Source organism: Camponotus vicinus, unplaced genomic scaffold (assembly GCF_025532165.1).
Source record: "Camponotus vicinus isolate PSW18456_S1 unplaced genomic scaffold, iyCamVici1.0 SCAF_14, whole genome shotgun sequence".
Classification (NCBI taxonomy): Eukaryota; Metazoa; Arthropoda; class Insecta; order Hymenoptera; family Formicidae; genus Camponotus; species Camponotus vicinus.
The window spans coordinates 5,926,025-5,950,831 of record NW_028141950.1 but is presented as its reverse complement, the minus strand read 5'-3'; the positions used below and the strand labels follow the sequence as shown (position 1 = coordinate 5,950,831).

Genomic DNA, 24,807 nt, shown 5'->3' with positions numbered 1-24,807 from the left:
AGCACAGGTATCTCACCGCCGTTGAATCTGTATTATAATACCCTCTTCTCCGGTTTACACGTATCCACCTTTCACTTTTATCCTCGTCCTTTCCCTCCTCCCCTTGCTTCTTCCTGCTGAACCACTTAACCGTTAATGGACGATACTGTTACCGAAAACGGTGCGCCGCGGGTAAATTCCAAGTGCATCGCACATGTACATCTGGTCAAAACAAATTAGACGCTGATACGACGAGATGATATTATTTAAGCCGTCTCGAGGCTTCGAATTATGATAGCCGGGTAGAAATAACCTATACAGCACGAAACATTGTTGTAACATTGCAGCAATATTATGGCAATATTACAATATTGCTGCAATGTTACAACAATATCAATAATATTGCTGCAACATTCTGTATGGGACAGAACATTGTTGTAACATTGCAGCAATATTGCGGCAATATTACACTGTTGCTGCAATATTGCTGTAATGTTACAACGATATTAAAATGTTGCTGCAATATTGCTGTAATGTTACAACAATATTGAAATGTTGCTGCAATATTGCTGTAATGTTACAACAATATTAAAATGTTGCTGCAATATTGCTGTAATGTTACAACAATATTAACATGTTGCTGCAATATTGCTGTAATGTTACAATATTAAAATATTGCTGCAATATTGCTGTAATGTTACAACAATGTTCTGGGTAAAATGATGGGCTATCATTCCCGAAAATTTCCATCCTGATTTTCTCTCTGTCGAAAATATTTTTCAATCTCTCGTGTTTTAATGCCATATAAAAAATATAAAAAAATGTCAAGTGTGGTATATTTTATTAATACGTCATATTATTATTTAAAACACTGGGACATCCCTGACGATCGTTTTGGCGAGATAAGGGGCGGTGACGGCGCGCGCGCAAGATGTTTCTTTTCCTCGAGAGGCGCCCACCTTTGACCCTCCGCTCTCTCTCGTTCACCCCCTACTCGCAAACCACTTAACCCCCCTCAAGATGACACTGCACCCCGGCGCTCGGAAAGGCAGGACGGCCGAGTATACCTGCCTGCCTGCCTGTCATTGTCGGCGAAAGCACAAAATAGAGGAACCACCCGCCCCGCTCCCCACCCCGTCGCTCGCATAATAGCGAGCTTATTGAAATTTCTTTGAGCGAGAGGAATAGCTCTTTCGCGTGCATCCCCTTCTCCCTTTGTCCCGCCCTCCCGTACGTTGCGTCACGCACAATGAGCTCTGAGACAGTACTAATTCTCGAGAGAGAAAGAGAGAGAGAGAGCATCTCAACGAACGTTGCGAGAAAAACCTCCCCTTTTCAAGCGCGCTCTCGCGTCTCGTCGTCGGATTCAGGGACTCGTGTTCGCGAATCGGTGCGTCATCGAGTGTTTCCGAGTCGCTTCTGCCCGCGTTTATTGTGTAGCGAGTGGAAGAAACTTTAGAGATCGAGAGATAAACAGCGCAACTGTCAACTGCATCGGTTGCCGTCGTCTTCTCCACGAAAACGGTTCAAGATTGACGAAAACGTCTCCTCTCCCCTTCACCTCGCAAGCCCATCAATCGTCGCGCGACGAATTCACGATACGAATGGATAGAAAAAAAAACCCATCCGCTTCCTTCGATCCGTTTTCCTTTCCCGACGTCCATCGCGAGAACGGACCCCTTGTTTACCTCGGGAATGAAGCACCGAGGGTCGGGGTGAAAGGACGGGAGACGCGAGGAGGGACGTACGGTGGCGACGGTGTGTAATCATGCCTTATCTGGCGGATCTAATCAACCCTTGCGCGTAACAAAGGGGAGGGGGAGGGGAGGAGGGGGTGCGCCCGGAGAAAACCCTCCGTCCCGGAATCGATACGCGGAGAGCCACCTCATCAATATAGCCGCGCCGCTATCTGCTCTAGATCTTTGACACTCTCGCCCCTTCGAAGGGGCGAGGGGGGCGGGAGGTTAGGGGGAGGGTGGACTGAGACACCCCGAAAATCGCCGGCACCTACCGGCCATCACGCGGCTAATGGTTATTAAACGAGAACGCGGGGCCGAGTGTTTCCAAACCAGCGAGTTTTCAGGGGAGGAAGAGAGAGGGGGAGGGAGGGAGGGAGATCATTAGCAAATGGAGAATATAATTCGACGACTTCGTGGACTTTGAACTCGGCTTTCCCGCGAGTCTTATAATAAAATTTCAAACGTTGATTAGAATTTATATACAATTTATAACTCAATTGAAGTTACCTATTTAATTCGATTATAATTAATTTATTTAATGCAATTATTAATTTATTTAATTATTTTATTTAATGCAATTATTAATTTATTTAATGATTTTATTTAATACAATTATTAATTTATTTAATGATTTTATTTAATGCAATTATTAATTTATTTAATGATTTTATTTAATGCAATTATTAATTTATTTAATTTATTTATTTAATTCGGTGATGATTATGTTTTAATTCAATTTAAATTATTTACAAGCGACTGCGGGAAACTTAATCGCATTTAAAACAAGACAAGTCTACTCCACACGTCGCTTTTATATCCGAAGGATTATTCCTTCTGCGCGATCTCTCTCAAGGTATCGCCGACTCGGTATGCGAGCGTTCCTTCGTACAAGAGAACGACCGGTCTGGCACGATCGTGCACGCATTGCTGGGCGATTAGTATCCCCTGAAAGTATCTCGCTCGCAAGTCCTGTCGCGGGACACACCAGGAGGAGTCTGGACCTCGGCTCTCGCGGGGACCTCGTCCGATTTCGAAAGAGAGCTGGCCGATTCCGGCCTCGCGTCTCTCTCTTCCTTTTAATATCGACGGTGAATTTATTAATTATTCCACGAGAATCTCCCTCTTCCTTCGCGCGAGGAACGAACCCCCGGTAAATTGCGTATCGGGGACTCGCGCTTGGACAATACTTTATCATCCCGCGCTTGCCGGGAACCGGTTGCCTCCAGAAGGCAGAGCCCCGGACACTGACGGATATGACATTTCTGAAGTTTCGCGGCGATCTACGTTTCTCTCGTTCCTTTATTCCTATTTTATATCTCCCTCCTCTTGCTTTCTTTTTCCGTTGCCCCCTCGTCCTCCTCCCCGACACCGTCGTCAGTCTCCCCGTCTTCTTCCTCTTCCATCTTCCTCTTCTTCATCTCCTCCTCCTTTTCTTCACGGCCGCTTCTTTCGACCTCGCGTTTCCTCCGCTCGTTTTATTTCGCTCCCTGCCACCCCGACGGCGTACATCGACTCTCCTCGACGTCTCGAGGAGGGGGAGGAGGTGAAGGAAAGAGCTCTCCCTCTCTTTTTTCGTCCATCGGCGAATCGTATCTTTTATTTGCCATCGGTCTTCGTGCCTCTCTCAAGCGAGCGAATGAACGAAGCGAGCGCGTCATTCTCGAAATTGAAAACTGGATTATCGGCTTCGACATCCGGTCCGACAGCCCATTCGACGGGCGAGCCTGTAGACAAGTTCGCAGGTAGACCCCAAGTCCCACGCGTTTCTCTCACGACCGGTAACGAGTCATAACGATTCAATTAGCCTGCGATAATAGTTGGGGAGCATCGATTAATCGTCTCGAGTTTTGAAAATAATAATAATCAAAGTTGCCGAGGAGGAGGGAAAAAATGATAGAAGTCTGTTGTGTCGCTTATCGCGATTTATCCCTTATCCTTAATGCGCTCTAATCCCGAGAAGCTTGAAACGAAAGGGGACACAAGTTGGAGAGAACGTTGGCTACCGATATCGATGCGAGGAGCTCATTGAAATCACGAGATCCGTCCGCCGAGCGGATCATTACGCGTTATTAATTAGCCCGATAGGCTGATTAATGACCGGACTCGCGATAATATACAACTACCACGCGATCCTTAGCGCTTCTCCGGATGAAGAAGCCACTCGAAAAGATGCCGCCGATATGTTTCAATAGAGCGCTATTGGAAGCGGGTTCCAACGTTGTCGAAAGAGCAAGATTCCTTACATACATATTTATAGAGACGTGTGAAGGCGCGTTCCTATTATTGGGTATTAATAAATTTTGCGCGCAAAGTATACAATTAGCTTCTAAATCGCCGAGTATCGGATGCCTCTTGACGTTGATGCAATCGTGTATCTCCTCCCTCCCCCTTCTTGGGAAATTAGTAATAATCAAATTAACCGTTCCCAGTGATTAATGATACTTGGAGTGTGTCTTCTGGCTCGTTTTCGAAGCCGATCTCGTCACAAGACGAGACGGAGAGAGGAGGATCGATCGCTCGTCTCGTCGTCTCTCTGTCTTTCTCCCTCTTACTCTCGACGTACACATCCGATCGACATTTCGACAATAATTACCTACTCGCTACGTGTCGCGTGTCACGGCCGATCGATAACGCGCTGACAATTAACTCTGAAAAATCGTCCCGGCTCGCGTGGTACCGGTTTCGTGCACTCGCAGCTTCTCCGATCGGACTAGAGGGGTAGGAGGGGGATGCGAGGGAGAGTTCGATTTATACTCGCGGCAATAGCGAGGCTTGGTCGATCGTCGTACGACGAGATACCGATTTTTTCATTTCTCGGGGTCTCAGGAGAGCGAAATGATTCTTTCCCTTGTTCCCTTCTTCTTTTCCCTCTCTGCGAAAAAGCAAATCCCGTCGCGAGCGGACTATCGTTTTACGAGCGCAGCCTCTCGATAACGATCGCCTGTGTATCCTTGACTAAATCGTGACTAGAAGCGGCAGAGAGCGGCGGGAGGACGCCGAGATACACACGCTCGGATACAAACATTGTTCTCTCCACATCGGGAGATACAAATTGCTCGTATGGCGCGGCAGCGACGGCTGCCAGCGGTAGGGTGGAATAAATAATAGGGGGCGGGATGCGAGAATGTATGCGTAAGAGCGAGAGGATCCGGGAAGATGAGGGAGAGGGCTAATTCCTCCGTATCCCGTGTCTCTTCTCCTCCTTCTCTCTCTCTCGTTGAACTCACCGACTCCTCTCGATGCGGCGCTTGCTCTTATTATTATTCGAAAGTAGCTGCACCGGATTCCACCTCGCGATCTTCGGGAGGAAACGCGGGCGTTTCGCTGACCGCGCGGAACCGGCAGGTTGCGGAATCGCGATCGGCTCTCTCTCTCTTTCTTGAGGGAGCGCTCCTCGAGCACGTGGCTCGAAATGGCGGATGGCGTCCCGATATATATACGTATATCTCTCTTTCTCTCTCTCGGGGGAAGCGCACCCCCCGAGGCGGCGCGTCACCCGGTATATACAGGGTGTAAGACGAAAATTCTAATACCAAAATGTTGAGGAAGACTTTATAAAAATGTCCAAACTACTGACTGTCGCATGGAAAATACAATCACTGCAGAATCCTATTTTTTATTTTATATTCATCCCTCTATCGATATCGATATTATCGCACTGTACGGGCCCCTTGATGCGCTATGTTCCTGAGCATAAAAGAACGTAATGCGCTGATTGGTAATCTTTAATCGTTTATAGCGCCGAAACTACATCTCCCTCAACATTTTGCTATTAAGATTTTCGTTTCCAAATGATCTCAGGAATCTACCATTAACGGCTGAGTCGTCAAATTTGGGACACCCTATATATATATATATATATGTGTGTGTGTGTGTGTGTGCTCGCTACCTCGCTCTCGCAACGGTCTGCTTCGTATACAGGTAATATAATGCACGGACGGTGCTGTGGGCGGCGTGGTGCGCGCTTGTGACTGTGACAAGTAGTGGTACCACATTCCTAACACTAGCGCGCTCTCGGTGCACGGCACACGTAGCCCTCCTCCGCCTCCCCTCGCCCCTGCTTCAGCACCTTCTGTCTCTTTCCCTTCCCCCTCGTCTCTCTCTATTTATCCCTCGGTCTAGGGTGGGGTACAAACAAAGCTCGGGTCCGTGCAAAAGGAGCGCATCAGGATCCGGACGATGGTGGTGCCTCCCGGAGTCGTTCCCAGGGATTAGTCGACACCGACCATGTTACATAAGTCGCATTTACTCGATAAAGGCTGTTACTCGCAAAGTTTACGTGTAATTTCATTAAGAGGATGCGAGGCTGCTCCAGTTTCGACGGATCGATACGACATTCTTGATGATTCCGCTCTTCTCCAATTTAATTGTCGCTTTCTTTTTAAGCGAACGAGACGATTTATCCCATTCGCGAGATATGTCGCGCGTGTTCGTATCTGCGCAATGTGAAGAAAATAATTTCCCGCGGCAAAAAGTGGCATAGTCTTGGTCCTCTTTGCTCCGAGAGCGCCGAGTATGGCACGTCAGCGGAAAGTAAGGTCGTTCGTACGCACACGTCTCGCCTATTAAACGATCGCGCACCTTCGATTCTCCCTTTCCGATTTTTCTCCGCCCGCGATTACATATTCCGCGCGAAATCATCCGTTTATTGAAGTCTCAAGGACGTGTACCACCATGCGCACATGTACGTTACAGCGTTCCGAGAATCGTGGAAAGTAAGGTCGTAAGGCTCCGTGCATGTCATATGCATACATTACGATCTTTCTAATTCCACTTTATCGTACGCGCGGCAATGCACTCGCATAATTACGTCAATTAATCGCTAGATTGTCAGTCGAATAATGGAGAATTGCATTTTTATCATTTCCTACACATTTTATCCTCTCCACATCGGCTTTTGTTACACACGTGATGAAAGCTGAGATTATCGCGTGTATCTCCTTCTTATAATATTGTTTCGTTTTATTAATATTTAATTTTAATTCGAGAAAATTAGTTGTACTTAATTTTTAATTCGAGGGAATTGTTAGAGAAGATTTTTATTATATTTAATTTTTAATCTCAGAAAATTATTCGAGAAAATTAGTTGTACTTAATTTTAATTTGAGGTAATTGTTAGAGAAAATTAATTATATTTAATTTTTAATTCGAGAAAATTATTGGGGAATTATTAGTCGAATTTAATTTTTAATTCTCTCTCTCTCTCTCTTGAGAAAATTATTAGAAAAAATTAATTATATTTAATTTTTAATTCTCTCTCTTTTTTCTCTCTTGAGAAAATTATGAGAATATTGATTATATTTAATATTCAATTTTTTCTGTCTCTTTCTCTTGAAAAAAAAAAAAATATTTCTCAATCAGACGTCTTTGTCTACCGAGACGATTAACGAACCGCGAGAAAGGGGGCCACGCGTCGTATTCGGCGTGTCCCACGCCAGCTGGACACGCCGCGTTCCTCTTCCACAAGGTGTGCTCGATCCTCGGTATCGATACACGTTAGTGCGAGGCAGATGCGAGGAGACGAGGAAGGGGGGAGGGAGGGAAGAGAGACACGGGAGAGAGCCTAGCCATTAACTGCCGCGGAGTATGGTAGCCAATCTATATGATAAACAGCCTGCGTTGGATGTAACACGCGTGCACCGTGCTCGGATGTACACGGGGTATATTCTCGCGACCCGTTTCGAGAGGAACACGCACCTCGTCGTGGGTCACCGTAAAAAGATCCCCTTCCGACTCGCCATCGAAATCTTGGCGGCGTCAAAATTTCTCGAAATCCGCTCTTGGATTTTTTTTTCTTTTTATCAGCGTGCAATGATATGCCTCGCGACGACGGTGTTTGCCGAGGAAAATGCATCATAATCGATTTGCCATATTATGCACTCGAGTAGACTTGCTCGGTAATTGCGCCCCCGAGCCATTAAAATAAACGGTTCCGATAAAAATTACCTACTTGACGTACAACGATTATACAAACACACTGTATGTATAGAGGCGTTTAATATTTAATTTTGAAATATCACGCTGCGCGGGTGACGCAACGCGATTCCGTACCGTCCGTCCGATTTTTACAATTAATCTCATTACGACTAATCGCGTTATTTCCCTTCTCTCTCTCTCTCTCTCGGAGAACCGCGTGAGCTTTCTATTAAAACTGGCTGCGAGAACTTTGTCGCAATAATACATTATAAATCGCCGATCCGGAGCCGGTCGATGTACATGTGTATCTGTGTGTGTCTCAGATTTCTATCGCATTATTATTATCGCATCGCGCGATACCATTACGTTACGATTATTATTACAAAGTGCGCGCGAGAGCCGATCCCGGCCTCATTTAACGGGTGGCTACGAATACCCACGTACATACACGTATGTAATATCTTGGCATCGCTATTCCGAGGAGAAGCTGAAACGAGACATTGAACAGACCTTGGTCGAGTAACTAACCTTTCACTCATCTTCCATCCACCAGAGTGGAGAGAACGACGGGATCGCACGGAGGCAAACGATTTTCACCGTGTCGTGACGTGGCGCGACCACGCCGCGCACTTGGCCGATTCACTCTGCCTTTCTAATCAGCGCGAGCCCAAAGAACGCCGGCTCGCGGAATTGCTTGCAAATATATATATACACATGTATATATATTTATATGCAAATGAATATGCATACAGGGCGTCCCACATAATAAGTACTCATATTCGTCGTCAAGAAATATTTCTCTCGAATCAGGCATTTCCAATCAAATTTCTATTGCATAGTTTACAAAGTATTATTATAACAATATATAAATATTTATTATGTTATAAATGTTAGGTTATAAATATATATAAATGTTATGTTCTTATGTAACAGTTATATAACATATTCTTATATAACATTATATTATAAATATATATAAATGTTATATTCTTTATATAACATTTATATAACATATTCTTGTATAACATTTATATAACATTTATATAACATTCTTATATAATATTTATTATATTGCATACATATTTATTGTAAATAAATATTTTTTAATATATCCCAACATTTCATACTTCTTTGTGTAAGAGCTTTGATAATTTTGCTATAAATGAAGTCTCATATTTACGTCACGTATAGACATTAATATCTTTGTTTGCAGAGCCAGAAAATTTACTTTGCTGCCATAGGAAAATTTCTTTTATTTCATCTCGATTAAAAATCCTTCAAATTATTTAATTATAAAGATGTACAAGTATCAGACTTGTAACACGGAATTAATCAATATTTTTACACGAAGAATCAAGGGAAACAATGCCGTATTGTCGCATTTAAAAGAATGAGATATCCCGGAAACGATGTATTGTGTTTCTGGAAATTTTGCCAAAGAAAAAAAAAGATTCTCGACAAGAAATACCGGTAGTACCGGTCCGTACTCGACCTATACAAGATTCTCAGCATATACGCATACACGAACGCGTGTGTATGTGCACGCGAGTGTGCGTATAATGGCGTGCCGCGCGGGCGGATTTTATAACATTGTGCCGCGGTTACGTCACACGTGGAACAATTATTCGAAACGCGCGAGAGAGAGAGAGCACCGTTCCGGAATCGGATACGTAATCGCGCACGTGTCACGGTATGACGATCGTATTGTGCATTATTGCGACGCGATAAGCGCAAAGGCCGCTGAGGACGTCGATGAGGACGTCGATCGCGTTTCCCCTCCCTCCCTCGGTCCTCTCGCGAGTGACACCTTTACCGCTAGCCTCCTTCGCCTCAGCTGTCAAAGTCAGCTGTTTTATTAAAGCCCGCTTTCCAACAATGTCTGCGCCTTGTACGACTCTCGTTGCACGATACCCGTTTCGAAGGAAGCGCGAGACGCAGTGTGCGAGCTTTAACGATCTCTCTCTCTCTCTCTCTTTCTCTCTCTTTCTCGCGCACGCTCGCCAATTCCAGCTGATGGGCGGAGGGGAGCATCCGCGCGCTCGCGGTGAATTTATTTAAATTGCGAGCAATGTTCCACCGTGTTCAGCAGCTTCTTCTGCCCGGCAATCGAAATCGAGCAAAACGAGGCGGCCCCAAGTCGATGGCGTGTAGCGGGATGCCGGTTTATAGAAGGGGGGAGAAGCCGAACGACGGGCACCTCCGCGGTCTATGTATACTTGTCACCTTTTTTTCTCTCTCTCTTCCCCGTCTCCCTCTTTCCGTCCGCTTAAACGAACCACCCCCGTGAGAACCGCTCGTCGATGACGACAGGGCTTCGGTCGGTTGAGAACGAGCGGCAACAGAGACAATAGCCCGGCTGAGAGTTGATTGATAATACGTCGGGCAGATATGTACCTTGGTAAATTGGCGCGAAAGTAGTGCTCCGTCAAGTTTCTCCTTCTGCAACGCTCGAAATAGCTCTTTGAAATTTCCAGCCGCCATGAATATATATCCTTTCTTTTTTAGTCCATAGAAATTAAAAAGGAACATGGAGAATTATTAATCCGCGATAATTACCAGCCGATTATTATCGAGAATTCCTTCCCTCCCGTTAAAAAAAAAAAAAAATTGCAAACTTATTACACGAAACTAGTCTCGCCGTAGGTAGGTGAATAAGTGCGGCGAGTCGGCTGACAAACAGCGATCGTAAAGCAGACGAGACGACGGCGTTGCTCGGGAAAGAAGGCAGGCCTCGAACCAAGCCAAGTGTCTCGGGCCGCGAGCTCGCATAATCATCGTTGTCCCCGCGAAAATGAGCGATCGCCGCGAAGAAATGGCCGCTGCCTCGTGGTTTCCGCCGCGAGGGAGGAGGAGGAGGAGGGGAGGGGGCAAATTTTTGCGAGCGAAACGTCCAACCGGTGCCGGGCCCCCGATATCATTAAAATGGATACCCGGCAGCAAATCGAGCCGGTTTCCGGCACGCGCGTCCCGCGTGATTGCGATCCGGAATGCGGATCAGCTGATGCTCCCCAGGTCTCTCCCTCGCGGATTGAACCGGCGCATTATCTAATTGCGTTAATTCATCATCGCTCAGCCCGATATTACGGACTCGGCAATCTCTGGTTTTCATTTTCACGTTTGTTTGTTTTTTTTTTTCGTCATGAACGATCCAATCACCGGCCGATGTCCCGGATAAGATAATGAATCGCTCAATCGAGAAAATGTCATCGCGACCGCTTATTATCCGGATGGATTTTTTCTCCCGTCGAATCGCGAGAGGGGAATGTACCGATCTGAGAATCGAGGCGTACGTAACGGTTCGTGCGGGAACGACAAAATAAACAAGCGTGTAATTAGCTGACAACGCATGGAAGTCTCGACTTATGTTGGTGCCGTCCGCTGGCATGGCTTCCTCTTACAAAGCCCGAGAAGGTTACACATTATTTTCTTCGATATAAATGGCTCATATCGAGAGGGAAAAATATCATTAATAGCATTAATAAAAATTTGAGGTTTGTTAATTTTCCTGAAAATTCTCATCGAGATTTATCCGGAGCAAAACTGATGCCAGAGAGAGAAGAAGAAAGCAAAGAGCAAAGAAAGAAAGAGAAAGCAACGAGAGTGCGTATTCGCGTACGAAATAAAGTGGCGTATTTACACGAGGAGATTCGCAGGACGGCCGACTGTAAATTACACCGTAAATCGTGGGGTGTTATTTGAGCGAAGAGGAAAGGAGGATCCCGACGAGGACGAGATCCGGAGACCGGATCGACGAGGAAGAGGAGGAGGACGAAGGCGAACGGGAAGAGATGCAACGACGGTCAAGTTTATGGAGCGCGCGCCATGATTTACGGGACGATAGTTGAAAACGAGTCTCGCGGATCAAAAGACGTGCAAATTGCCCGGTTTACGCACCGCGTACCGTCTTCTTTTAGCGAAGCGTTTTGCCTCCGCGCGGCGCAACAATGGGTTAATAACGCGCGGCCGCGTTTTAATTATGCATTCAAACGCGTAATTAGAGACGGGGCGAGAATACGCTCTGGCGGATTCCCCGAGGCGGATTTCAATCTGTTTGCTCTGCGAAATTGAGTCATTCGTCATCGGTCGCCGTCCGTGGAATGTCACGGTTGTAAAACATTCGACGTTTCCCCAGGAGAATAGACTCTTCGTAAGAGATTACGTCTTTGGTGACGAAACGCGCGTAAATTTACGCCATAGTTTAGCCTCCAGAGAAACGGAAAGAGGCTTTATTGTAGAATCGAGAAATTTTTCTCTTAATTCTGATTTATGTTTGAATTTTCTGACATGTTTGAACGATGTCATTTTCGCCTAATTTGCCTCATTTTAATATGATTTGGATATAGACAGCAGGATGTCTATTCAAATCTTGTAAAAAAATTTTCGGGTCTGGCAGGTGTTTGTTTAAACTTTCAAGTAAAAAAAATATTTTAAAGATTTTTGGATATAATTTTGTAAAGTAATTTTTTTTACCACATGCTTTTATTTATGTAAAAAAAAATAGAACCTCTTAAGTTTCTAAAAAAAAATGAACTTTCATAAAATAAACATTTTTCACTTGCATAACATTTGTATTGCATATTCAATACTTTGTTAACACATTGAATATGTAAATACAAGTAGATATATATTTATTATATATTTTAAACGCAGAAAATTTACTTGGTTTGCCGACTATTTACAAGAGCAAAATTGTCAGAAAATTTTTTTGAAAACTCCCTTAATTCCAATAAAATTCCATCCTCTCATTTCCCCTGAAAATTGCAGTTTTTCCAGGAAATAGACCCTGTTATAATATATTTTAAATAATTCGCCGATTATTTTCAAAATTATCGAAAAGAGAATTTTCTTAAAAATTCCCCGAGTTCGAATAAAATTCCCTGACAATTCCCTGATTTTTTCAGATACAGAAGAAATTCGTGAGATTTTTCCAGGAAGTTTTTCCGGGAAGTAGATATCCTGAATAGGTATATTAAATTTATAATTTTCTCGCGTCGCTCGACGTGTTTGATCGCTGTAACCTGTGGCTGGACGAGGCGTCGAAGCCGTCGCGGCCCTCTAAACAAACATAAAGCTGCTGGCCGCTCGTTAGGCGGCAGGAAGCAGCCTCGTACGATCGAGCGAATCGTTACAATGCGCGGTGACACGAGAACGCATTCGAACGTGTCGGCGATCAACCTGCTCACGTGAGTGCGAAGGACCGCGGACGATAATTATTCCATTGCTTTTTTTATTTTCGCTTCACGCTTTGGACGCCCCGCATTATTATGCAAGCGCGTAGCACGATACATGTTCGAATGCGCGTAAAAATTACGCCGCATTCCTCAGCTTGATTATTCAGGGGCGGGGGAGGATGAGGATGAGTTAACGCGCGGATTCTAAAAAAAAAACTGCAATTTATATTTAATTAAAATTGCGTGAAACGAGACACTTTTGCAGTAATTCATCGCGATTGTGCAATAGTTGTAATTATAACTGTGGGACCAGGAATCCAATGATTCACCCGGGTTTTTTTCGCATCCCGTGTTTAATTTTATTGTGACACAAGCGTGTGAGAAAAATTGAGAATAATGACGCGTGCATCGATAAAAATGAAGAGAGTTGTTTACGAATGACAATCAGCTGATCGGGACACTTTGGTTGTCGCGCTTTCTTCGGAAGCGTTTATTCCGCTCTCGATTTTTTGGCCCCCTCACACTTGGCTTCTCCTGTTCAACGGTAACGCGTGGGCAGTGAATTACGAGGTGACCCCCGGGGCGCCCTCCAGAAGAAGGCGCGTGGGAGAGAGAAAAAAGAAGAGAGCGCGAGCTACTCCTCTCCTGTTTCAATGGAACATGAATAAAAATCGTCCCCCTCGCTACCGAAAATCGAAGCTATCCCTTTATTTGCAATCACCTGTCATTCTTGACGTTTCCACCGAGAAAACTCGGACGATAAAGTCGCGAAAAAGTCGACGACGAGTGATGAAGCGTCTATCGAACGCGTCCAAACTCTCTCTCTCCCTCTCTGTTATCCAAGGAAAACGCAATTTACGACACAAACGCTACGGGGAATAAACGTCGAGAAGTAGAAAGAGAGAGAACCGTAGGAATCCGAAGCACTCTCGCGGTACCAACGTCGAAATAGAATTCCAGAGGGGTGAATTATGTCGTCCGGGCACCCGAGGCGGACAGGCCACCCCTTGTATTCGCGTCTCTATATAAACTCGCGCTCGCGCTCGCGACCGCTTCAAGTATGTGTGTTGTGTGTGTGAAGCGCGATTCGGCGGTCCTCGATCCTCGATTTATGACTTTGCCTAACTGCTTGCGGCCACCGTCGAGCTTCTGCTGCACCGTGTTCCAAACTTCATTCGAACCATCAACGCGTTAACGTGTCTGTACCCCGTGAATCTTCTTTCGCTTAGTATCTATTGTACGGTTCAACACAAATTTCGAATTAAATTACTGAGGATTTATTCAATAATTTTCAATTATATTTAAAATTAATTTATATTTAAATTAGTTTAAACATGAAGTTTCCTTTTGAAGTTTCGCTGAATGATGTCAACATTAACAAATGTAAAATGAATATACATATTTTAGATTTGAATTTTGAGATTTGTCATGTTTTAATTTTATTTTAAATTTGTCAATTTTGATATCAATTTCAGCAATTAAAAATTCTTCAAGTTTTAAATTTAAATCAAAATTTAATTGAATTTAAATTTAAATTAATTCAAACCTGAAGTTTCCTTTTGAGGTCGCTGAATATGAATCTGATGTCAATATTAACAAATGTAAAATGAATATACAGTTTTGTAAAAATCTGAACATTTTTTAAATTTTGAGGTTTGTCTCATATTTTAATTTTATTTTAAATTTGTCAATTTTGATATCAACTTTGGCAACTAAAAATTCTTCAAGTTTAAATAAATTAATATTGAGGATATTTCGAGAAATGCTTTATCTTCTCTTTTATTGAATTATGTCATCTCTAACGTAATCATCATTTTGCACACACGAAATAAAATCATGATAGCGCAAATTAATCGTCAATGCATTAACAACACTTTTGCATATTTTCAATCATCGAACGAGTATCTTGGCGTACGATTAAAATCTCGAGATTAGCTTCACGTGTCATTGAGAAATCTGAGATAATTGAACGGAATCTTCTGCAATTAAATAAAAAGGAAGACGCATCTATGCTTCCCTCTCTCTCTCTCTCTCTCTCTCTTATAAAGATAAAGAATTAACGTGACGTCGCTCGAAAGATTTATCTCGCTACCGGCTCTCGCAATCGATCGCGTGGCGACTTCATTTTCCGCGCCTCGTCGTCGCCGTCGTTCGCGGATATTTATACACGCGTGTCTCTCGCGTGTTCGCGGCTTTCCGCGAGGATAAGCGTCGATAATTCAAGACGCGTTACAAGTAAACGGCCCCGGTGCGGCGTAAATCACGGCGCGCTCCAAGCCCCGAGTTTTTTCTCTCCCGCTCCTTAAGGCGGTATGACTAAATCGCATTGTCTTCGTTAATCGATCCTTCGAAGAAAAGAGCGGAGAATTATAAGTTTTCAGCATAAATCCCAACGGGTGTCGTTACCTTGAAGGAGACGCGTTTTAACGCGTATCCTGGCGCCGAAATGAATTTTTGAAAAGTCGATGGAACAAAGTTATTTCCTAAGAATGGAATGTCCAGTCGTGAAAAAATTTCTGAAGAATTCCCTTCTTCTAGATATTTTTATTTAAAAAATTAAGGAATTTCTGCAACCTTTTAAGAATTTCTTTTTTTATTGTATGCCTCTTCATTTATGAAAGAAACATAAAAAGAGCCACTCGAGTCTTAAATGTTAAATTTGAATATATGCTGAAAAGAAACTGAGTGGCCTTTCAGAAGATAAGCATTCTTTACTTGCATAACATTTTCATTATTTTATCACTAGAATTATTTTGCCGCTAAATTACAATGAATTATACGTATTGCATATACATATTGCATATTTCGCTAAAGCACTGAATATTGAATAAACTGCGAGAAACATGTACAATATTTATAATATATTTTAAACGCACGTAAGAGAATAAAATTAATACAGGAAGAATTTTAAAAAAATTCCAACTCTAATAAAATATTGTCTAATTTTCCTGATATGAGAAAGAAATCCCTGATAATTTCCAAGTTTTTCCAAAAAGTAAACCTCCCGTTATGAATAATAATAACGTATAAATTAATTTAGTATTTCAAATTAGACGTCGTATGGATGTAATTACTGTTATGAAGAAATCCACTAAATTAAGATCGATTTATAAAATATTTTAAACGCGCATAAGAGAATAAAATTAATACAGGAAGAATTTAAAAAAAATTCCAGCTCTAATAAAATATTGTCTAATTTTCCTGATATGAGAAAGAAATCCCTGACAATTCCCAAGTTTTTCCAAAAAGTAAACCTCCCGTTATGAATAATAATAACGTATAAATTAATTTATTTCAAATTAGACGCCGTATGGATGTAATTACTGTTATGAAGAAATCCACTAAATTAAGATCGAGTTGACAGATGGTCGACAGGAGGAAATACTGGGCGTTGCGAAGGCTCGGAGAGAAGTGCGCGAGGTGCAGGAGTTAATATCACGATCGCTCGGTGGCCGGCAACGTGTGCCGTTAAATTATAGTTGTTTGCGCGATTAACCGCGTTCCGTATTTGCATGCGAGACGGCTGATTATCATCTGAAAATGCGGCGACTTTTACCCGCCGAAAGGGACAAGTCGCGATCCGGGAGAGCCTATCGCGATTTTTCACGGTCCGCGCCAGGCCTTGACCGTGTGCGCCACTTTGATACTTAACGGGAATGCAGCCGATACCTGAAACCGCTAAACGCGATGCAAAGCGAGCGATCGATTAAGTGGCTGGACCGAGAAAACGTCATCTCGTCTCCCACAATCCGTCGATAGCCGCACCTGCCGGCTCTATCTCTCCTCCCTCGACCAGGATAATTGATTCCCGATACAAGGGGTATCTTATCCCAGGTGTAATTAATAATATCGCGAGTGCGGAGAGCGTTGTCGAATCAGATTCCCGTTAGATTCTCCTGGCGCAACCGTGATCTCGTTGCGATCGCGACGGTCAATACTTTAGCCGCGCGACGTCCATCGCGAGATGTAGAGTACAACGCCGTGACGCAATGTTTTATTACACATTATATCCGGCGAGCGTCATCGACGCGACTCGCGCCGGCTCCCTGTAATTTCGCTGACAGGCAAATTGCGCGTTGCGCACTTGCGGTCACGATTTTTGCCTCTCCTCCTTCCTCCCGCCCCGCCGGATAATCTACTCCGGACCGAGGGAAGAGGAGGAGGAGGAGGCGGAGGAGAGGAGGCGACGGTAGCGGCGGCCGCGGGAGACAAATGGCCGTAAAACGAGCGCGCTAATGATCGGGAAAATCGCTGCTTATTGAAAAGCATTAGATTACAAACGCGAGAGCGGCAAGATGCGCCCGCGCGCGCGCGCGCGCGCGGACAGCTGATCGCGGTGACAGCTGGCCGCGCGATCATCATATGATTGGTCCACGTGCATGGAAGTCAATTCGCCGGCCACTTTAATGGCTTAAAATCATCATCATCATCGATGACGGTCGTCGTTAATTGTGTAAATCGCACCGATCGATAAGTTTGCGAATTTCGAGTAGGACGCGAAATTACTCTACGCCAGTGTCTTTACTTAGTAGCGGCCGATCGCTTCTTAATAAGTATCGCAGTCAATGTCATCCGGAGACATTATTCTCGCATTTCATTAGTCGCTTAATCCCACCTGTCTGTTACAAAACTGATAATTGAATTAAATGCGTTACGCACATGACGCTGAACGCTGCATTTTTCTGTCGGTTTTCTCTCTCTCTCTCTTTCTCCGTCTCTCAAAAGTGGTTTGCCTTATACACGTAGGCGACAAACTGCCGTCGTAAAATGTAGACGCACACGTACACGTGAAACACACACATGGTTTACGGCGACTTTGCGCGAGAATTCTCCTCGGATAGTTAAGGAAGTTGCCGTTCCTCGATCTTACCGATAAGTTTAGCGATTTCCGGCCATCATGGAAATTAAATCGAACGCATTTTATCGATCTCTCGGCCGCTGACTTTGCTCGCGAATGCGCGTAATAACGTCGCCCTATGTAAAATGCCCATGTCCCCCCCTCCGGATAAACGACCTCGAGATCATCGTTGATTTAACGAGTCCCTTAATGGACTTTGCCGAGGAAAATTGTTGCGTCTGTTCGAGGAAAAGCAAGATCCGACGTACGATGGCGTCTTCTATTAATAACCGAGCTGAAGGAAAAAAGTTCCGCCTCGTGCCAGAGCCTCAAGACTCGCAAGAAATTACATATTTCTTTGTAATTCTCGATATATTTCTCGATAACATCATTTTTAGAAATCATTAAAAAAATAAAATCGATAAAGTTACTAAAGGATATCGGTCAAAGCTCAAAAATTCTTGTTTTAAAAAAAAATATAAATCCTTCTTAGTTAAAAATATATTTTAAAAAAATATTTTAATCCCTATCTTAAAATGTATACATTAAATATAATGTAATTTTATTAAATTAATATAATATAATTATATTATATTAATTTTTAAAATATAATTCTAAAATATATTATTAATTATTATTATAATTATTATATTTATTAATTAATTATATTAAAATTATTAATATTATAATTAATAATTAATATTATAATTAAGATTATATTTAAGATATAATAATTTTAAAATTGAATTAAAATGTAATTCCAATAAATTGACAGAGAGGTCAGAAACTGCAAGAAGGATTAATGCGAAATAAAGTACAAAATGTTAAGGAATTAGTAGGCTTGAGCCTACGTTCAATTATTCACCACCTTGGAATGATTGCTCGAGGCGAAAAAGTGGCTAATGAAATAAATGGAATTCGCACAAATGGACATTCCCGAGCGCGACGCGCGTTAAATCACGCCGAATTAAGGAGCACGGGCATCCGCGAGAAATTATCCTCGCGCGCATCGCTAAAAATCCTCTCCCATCCGGTAGCGAGACGCGGGATATGCGTTTTAAGTGGCATATGAATCACCGCGATCGCGATATACCCGCTCGCTCGCAGCTCGACGAACACTCGCGGCGCGTGAAAGTAACGAAACGAGTTGTTCGTAAACGTAAATTAATCGGCCGGCTATCATTAGCGGCATTAGCCGTTAATGCCATACGCGCTCGTCACACATAATGGAATATTATATACAATTATCCGGCGCGTTATTATAATATTATTGCCGATGTGTGTCGTGCCCCGCGAAAAGAGACGAAGCCGCAGTATCTCGGGAAACTCCATTCGCACTTCATCCCGCCGCCGATCAAACGATCGTAATTACGTATTATAATGATTTATATACTGGCCGCACTCTCGATTTAACGACGATGCCGATTAAGATAAACGCCGATAAAGTCGCCCGCAGAGCGGAAAAAAAGAGTGAGAAAATCATATATTAATATAGATATTATTCTCTTTGCCCCGCTCGAGAATTGTAATTATTTATAGCGATTACAGATATAATTGCTGAGCTCGAAAGATATATCACTTTGAAAAACTCGGATCTTTTCGAATATTACTCGAAATTGGGACATTTTGGAAAATCTTGAATAATTTGAAAGTCTTAGAAAAAAGGAATTTTCTATTATCATGATATATATAATAAAATAAAATAATAAAATAAAAATAATATTAAAATAAAATTAAAATAATATAATATTAAAATATTTAAATATTAAAATAATTAAAATAATATTAAAACAAACATTTACATTTTCGTGCAAATAAATATTCTCTATGTCAAAAATTTCTTTTAAAAAACAAGGAATATAATTAATATAAATTAATTGAGATATTCTTTTTATTTTGAAAATATACATCAGCTTCTCTTTCTTTTAAATATTTATTTACGACCGAATTTGCAATCTCCTTTGTTTTAAAAATTTACGAGACTTTCAAAATTCTCGAGACTCTCAAGAATTCTCCTTTTCAAAAGATACGCGACGCAATTGAAGTCCTTCTTATCGAATTGCCCGAAAAAAAGCCTCGAACGCCTTTCACTAATAATCGCAATCAAATAATGTTGGCGCTCGCGGTTTCTCGAATAGAATCGCGTTGCTCGTGAAATCTGCGATCGCGGTAGGCGCTAACCATTAATAGCGAATCTCGACTCAACGCGATCTTTATCGGCCTTTATCGGGCCCAAGATCGCGATTAGCTCGTCAGATAAGAAAATCTCGCGCGCTGGACATTCGGAAAGAATGCACCTCGCGGAATTCCCGCCAATACATACGCATTGTACCTGTATATCCGGCGCGCGCGCGCGCCTCATTCGTCGCTCATTCGACGGAGAAACTGCGTGTTAAGTGTGTTAAAGAGTGCTCTAGTGAACTTTTAGTCACGGCCACACCCAGCCTCCGTCCGAGAGGCAAGGCTGGACCTCTTACACGCATACACATAGACGCAAACACACACACACACCCACATTCTGGCCGTGTACTTTCGTCCGGACGTATTCCACGTAACGGGTGTCCGGAATGGAGACGAGACGAGGAGGGAGAGAGAGCGAGTTACATCCGCCTGGATTCAAAGTCAACGCTTTAAAATGTATAGCGTAACACTTTTTGAGGATATTAATAAAAAAAAAACAGTTCGAGTGGCGATGATTATTCGAATGTAAATTTTTAGTAATTTTTTAATCGGACCCCATTGCTTTCGCTGGTGTAATTTACTCGGTGCGGTTTTTTTTTTGCGAAGGATAAAAGGAATTGATATACGCTAAGGCTTTAAACTACAGCTGTGAATTTGACAGCTGTCAATTTCACGCAATTCGGGATATGGCGCGTCTATAATTACGACTTTTAAAAATAAACGCTTTTGTTCGATTGGATCGATGGTCATCATGTTCCAGAAAAAAGAAAATTAAAAAAAAAAATGAATCTACATTTCCTGAGATGAACGATTAATCCTCATCTCGTGCAATCCATCGTCGACAGTCGTTACTTTCCTACCTTCGTCCCGAGAAAGTGCAACGGTGCATTAATTACGTCACGGAATAAAACCGCATGACGCATTCGTGTCCCTTCCCCCCTCTCCTTTTTTCAATGTGAATTAACAACGGAATCTTTTCTTCTCGAATCAGGCATCTTTGTCTGATCTTGACGAGATAGACATTCCCAGAAATGATCAAAATTACCTTTTCATTATACGACATTATCTGACAGACGACAATGAAACACAAAATGGTGATAAATGTCTAAGAAGCTTGGGATATCGACGAGTGTCCTGGCGATAAAATCGGATTTGGCAGCGTGCTCTCTTAAGTACGCAACATTCTTTTGTGTATATCTCATTGAACATTCAATCATTGGAATATCAATGAAACTTTGGAGTAACTCGCCTTGACCTCTTTTGACTATCTCAGGTCGAGAGAACTTTGACATGCTTTCCTCCGTCAGTTTTCCTACGAGACTCGTGCTGCATTTCATTATCTCTCATCTCTCTGAAAACATCTTGTTTAATCTGCCCATCGCTTTATGTTTTACATTTGACATTTCTAACGCTCGCTTTTGTGCGACACCAGTAAACGCTCCTCTTTCTTCCAATATTTCGACTATTTTGCATGACACAAAGCGATGCACGCTTTCGAGCTTATTCCTGCTTCTGGCATTCCGTCTCTCTCTCTCTCTTTCTTTCGCTGTATCTGCCGCCATCGGCTCGTACGAGGCGCACTTGGATATTATAGACAAGCCGAGTAGTATCCAGGTGTAACACACCGGGTCGTGTGGTATTTAAATCGCTTTATAACGTCGCTCCTGCTGCCACGATGGCTGCCGCCCACTGGCGTATGCTTGAACATGTGTGTAAAATTTATCCTAGATCGAGCACGTGGAAGATCTACGAGTCCCTGATATTCCTTTATTTTCATCAGACTGTTAAACTACATGTTTGGGAAGGGTCAATCGTCCTCTCCTTCAACGAAAGCTGCATCGATCTCTCCTATTTCGACCGCGAAAATTTCTTGGTACCTAGTCTTTCTACGACAAGACAATTACTCGCTGAGATAAAAGGTTGATTAGTCAGTCCCGAAGATAATTAGGCTCGGGAAATTTTGTAAACGGCAATTAATGCTCTTGTGTAGAACTCAATTATCCTCGCGAGCTATAAATTTGCTGCGAATGCGGTGAATGTGAATTTAATAATTAATCCCACAATGTCCAACTATTTCGCGTGTACGCGCACGTGAATATTGACACAATCGTGCAACGATTGCCCATGTGTGTGAGGATTGTGCAACTGTCCCGCGTACGTCAGACAATATAACGCAGGCAGAACAGGATTGGATATCCTGTTCGGCTTATTAGGGCAAGGTGGCCAGCCTTGCTACTTTGATACCGGTATCAATGATAGTGCGTGCAACGCACCGTTTAATGCCGTAACGTTTCGACTTAATAGCGAACCATCGCGCGATCCAGACAGAGAGAGAGAGAGAGAGAGAGAGAGAGAGAGAGAGAGAGAGAGAAAGACTCTGTGATTCGCGATTTATCAAGCAGGCGTCGAATAAATTAAGGCGACACCTTCATTTTTGATGATGAAAAGGCTCTGCGACTGTCGCAAAATTCCACATTGCCATCTATTCTGTCTCTCTCTCGATCAAATAAAATATAAAATGAATTTGATTGCGTGAAGATTTGACAGATTGGAAAATTATGCGTGTTGCTTCCTTCTTATATCGAGCGATTAATTTAAATTAAGAATTGTTGAAACACGAATCGATTGTACCTGAATAGATTTTTCAGTTTTCTGTTATTTTTTCCCGTCCATAATTTATGCAACGCGCTTCTATATTATCGCATGATATGTTAATCGCAATCGCGACGAGTTACAACGCTCGCGTGATTACGTCGCAATTTTAAATTATAATAAAGACACAAGATAGTGAAAAAAGATAATCAACGTTATTTATATCACCAGCGCAACGCGATTCGTTACAGTTTCTATGTATTTTAAAAAATATCTTGCATCCATAAAATTACGAAAAAAGAAAAAAAAAGTAAAATTAGAATACGATGCTAAAAAAATTATTATACTAACAAAAAATTATGGAATAATTGTCTTGTACATTTCCATGGAAGAAAATTATATTTTTAACATTAATAAAAATTACTATAAAAAAGCTAATTTTCGCCCCTTTTATAAATACTAAATTTATTAATTAAATTTAGCATCCGTCAAGTGACGCGAAGCAAACGATGCGTCGAGCAGATTTTCCTCTTCTTTTCAGTTGCACATGAAACACTTATGTTAGAGTATTCTTATCCATCTACTCAGTCAACGATCAGAGCGATTATTCAACCACCAGCCATTCAAGACGATTCTGTTTTATCGCGACTTGTCGATCGGATCCATTTCTTTTCCGGAGACAGATCTCCATTCGATCTACTTTACGCTGATATTAAAATTTACATCCTCCTCTTCGAATGAGAGAGATACAATTTCGCCTGGAATGCGACGTTTGGCGGGGCAAAATTTGATGAAATTCGGTTCGATCAAGATCCTTGATCCGGCCAATCGAGCTTACGTTAACACGCGAGATGGGATTTAAATTAATCAAGCGAGCGAGCAAGGCATTTATCTTCCATGATATTCCCCTCTCTCTTTCCACTCTCGCTCCATCATCCTCTTCTTGCTACGGAGCTAACGGAGCGTATATGCGTGTCACACGACGTAATAAGAAATGCGAAGCGAGCAACGACTGCGAGAGCCTCTCTCCGGTTCTCCTTTATAGCGCGTTTAATAGACTGTGGCATTATTATTTATTTATAGCGCCATTATGTTGTCTCTATTATGTTGGCTCTCGGGCGCACGGTAAACTCTCCTTTCTCGTCCTTTCTCGTCCTTTCTCGCCGCGAATGTATAATCATCGAACGCGCTCGATACCAAGATTTATGCGAGAGATCGATCGTGCGTCATTTCGGAAAAGTCGATTAAGGATGTCGCAGAAATAGGTTGATCTCGTCTTCGGAAATCCCGTAGAAAGGATCAGTAAAAGGTACATCCGAGTCGAGGCTCTCTGTCCCTCTTTCACGCCAGCTGACATTTAGAGACCTCTCGTTGATGAAGTTTACGACTATCGCTTGTAAATAAATTCCTTGAGGATTCCATGACTTTCCAGGTATTTTTTTAAGATCCTTTAAGCTCAATGAAAATTCCTTGATTTTTTAAAATATACACCTTGGATAATTAACAAATTTTCCCCTTGTGTATCAAGAGAATAAGTGAGTATCCGAGAATCTCACCTTCTCTAGGATCTTTGTATATCGAAAGAATTTCGGGAGCACACTTGGAAGAGTCGATAAATCCAGTCGATGGGGAATAATCTCGGCTAACAATAGGTAAAATCGCGATTTCAAGTACGGAGGAACACTTGTCGATTAGATTCCAAGGCGAGGGATTAAGGCGCGATTACGTCGGGGGCGTTTAATCACGACGATTCGAGGAAATCTCTCTCTCTCTCTCTCGCTTTCTCTCTCTTTAGTTGCATCATTTATTCACTCGCGGCGACTAATCGCGGGGACGAGCCGCGTGCTCGGTTATCGCTGGAAATTGCTGCTACGCCTACGCTTCTCTCTCTTTCTCTCTCTCGCGTGCACGACGTAATAAATAACATTCGCGGCGGCCATTACTTGTCGCTCACCCTCTGCCCGTCCGCCACGACTAAGGGTGAAAAGGTGCGCGAGGATCGAGGTGTCTCGTTGGTTTTCGCGACACCATTTTCGACAGGGATTAAAACAATCGTAAGCGGCTCAAACACGATCAGGAATGATGAAAATGTCGTAAATTGAGGTACCACAAATAATAATATACATCTACATGTACTTTGATAAGCGCGATGCGCGCGCCTTGTATCGCATCGCGCGGGGGAGGAGGAGAGACGACGATTATATCGATTTTTCCCTCGAGTGAGGCACTTCCTCCCGTTCATCCGTGAATCTGGATAAAAGTTGAGTGCACGTATCTCGTCAGACGCGATCGCGCGTCTTCCTTCCTCTCACAAGAGGAGGGGAGGATCTCCTTGAATCGGTACACGTACTCCTATATAAATCGTGCGGTCTATGGACGGTCGCATTGTTGC

At 42.8% G+C, this 24,807-nt stretch overlaps 1 protein-coding gene across 4 annotated transcripts in view; it reads right to left on the bottom strand.

The window, feature by feature from the left end:
- The window catches only part of LOC145964802 (uncharacterized), an 81,583-nt gene that overhangs the window by 17,320 nt on the left and 39,456 nt on the right, over positions 1 to 24,807 (bottom strand). The window lies entirely within an intron of this gene.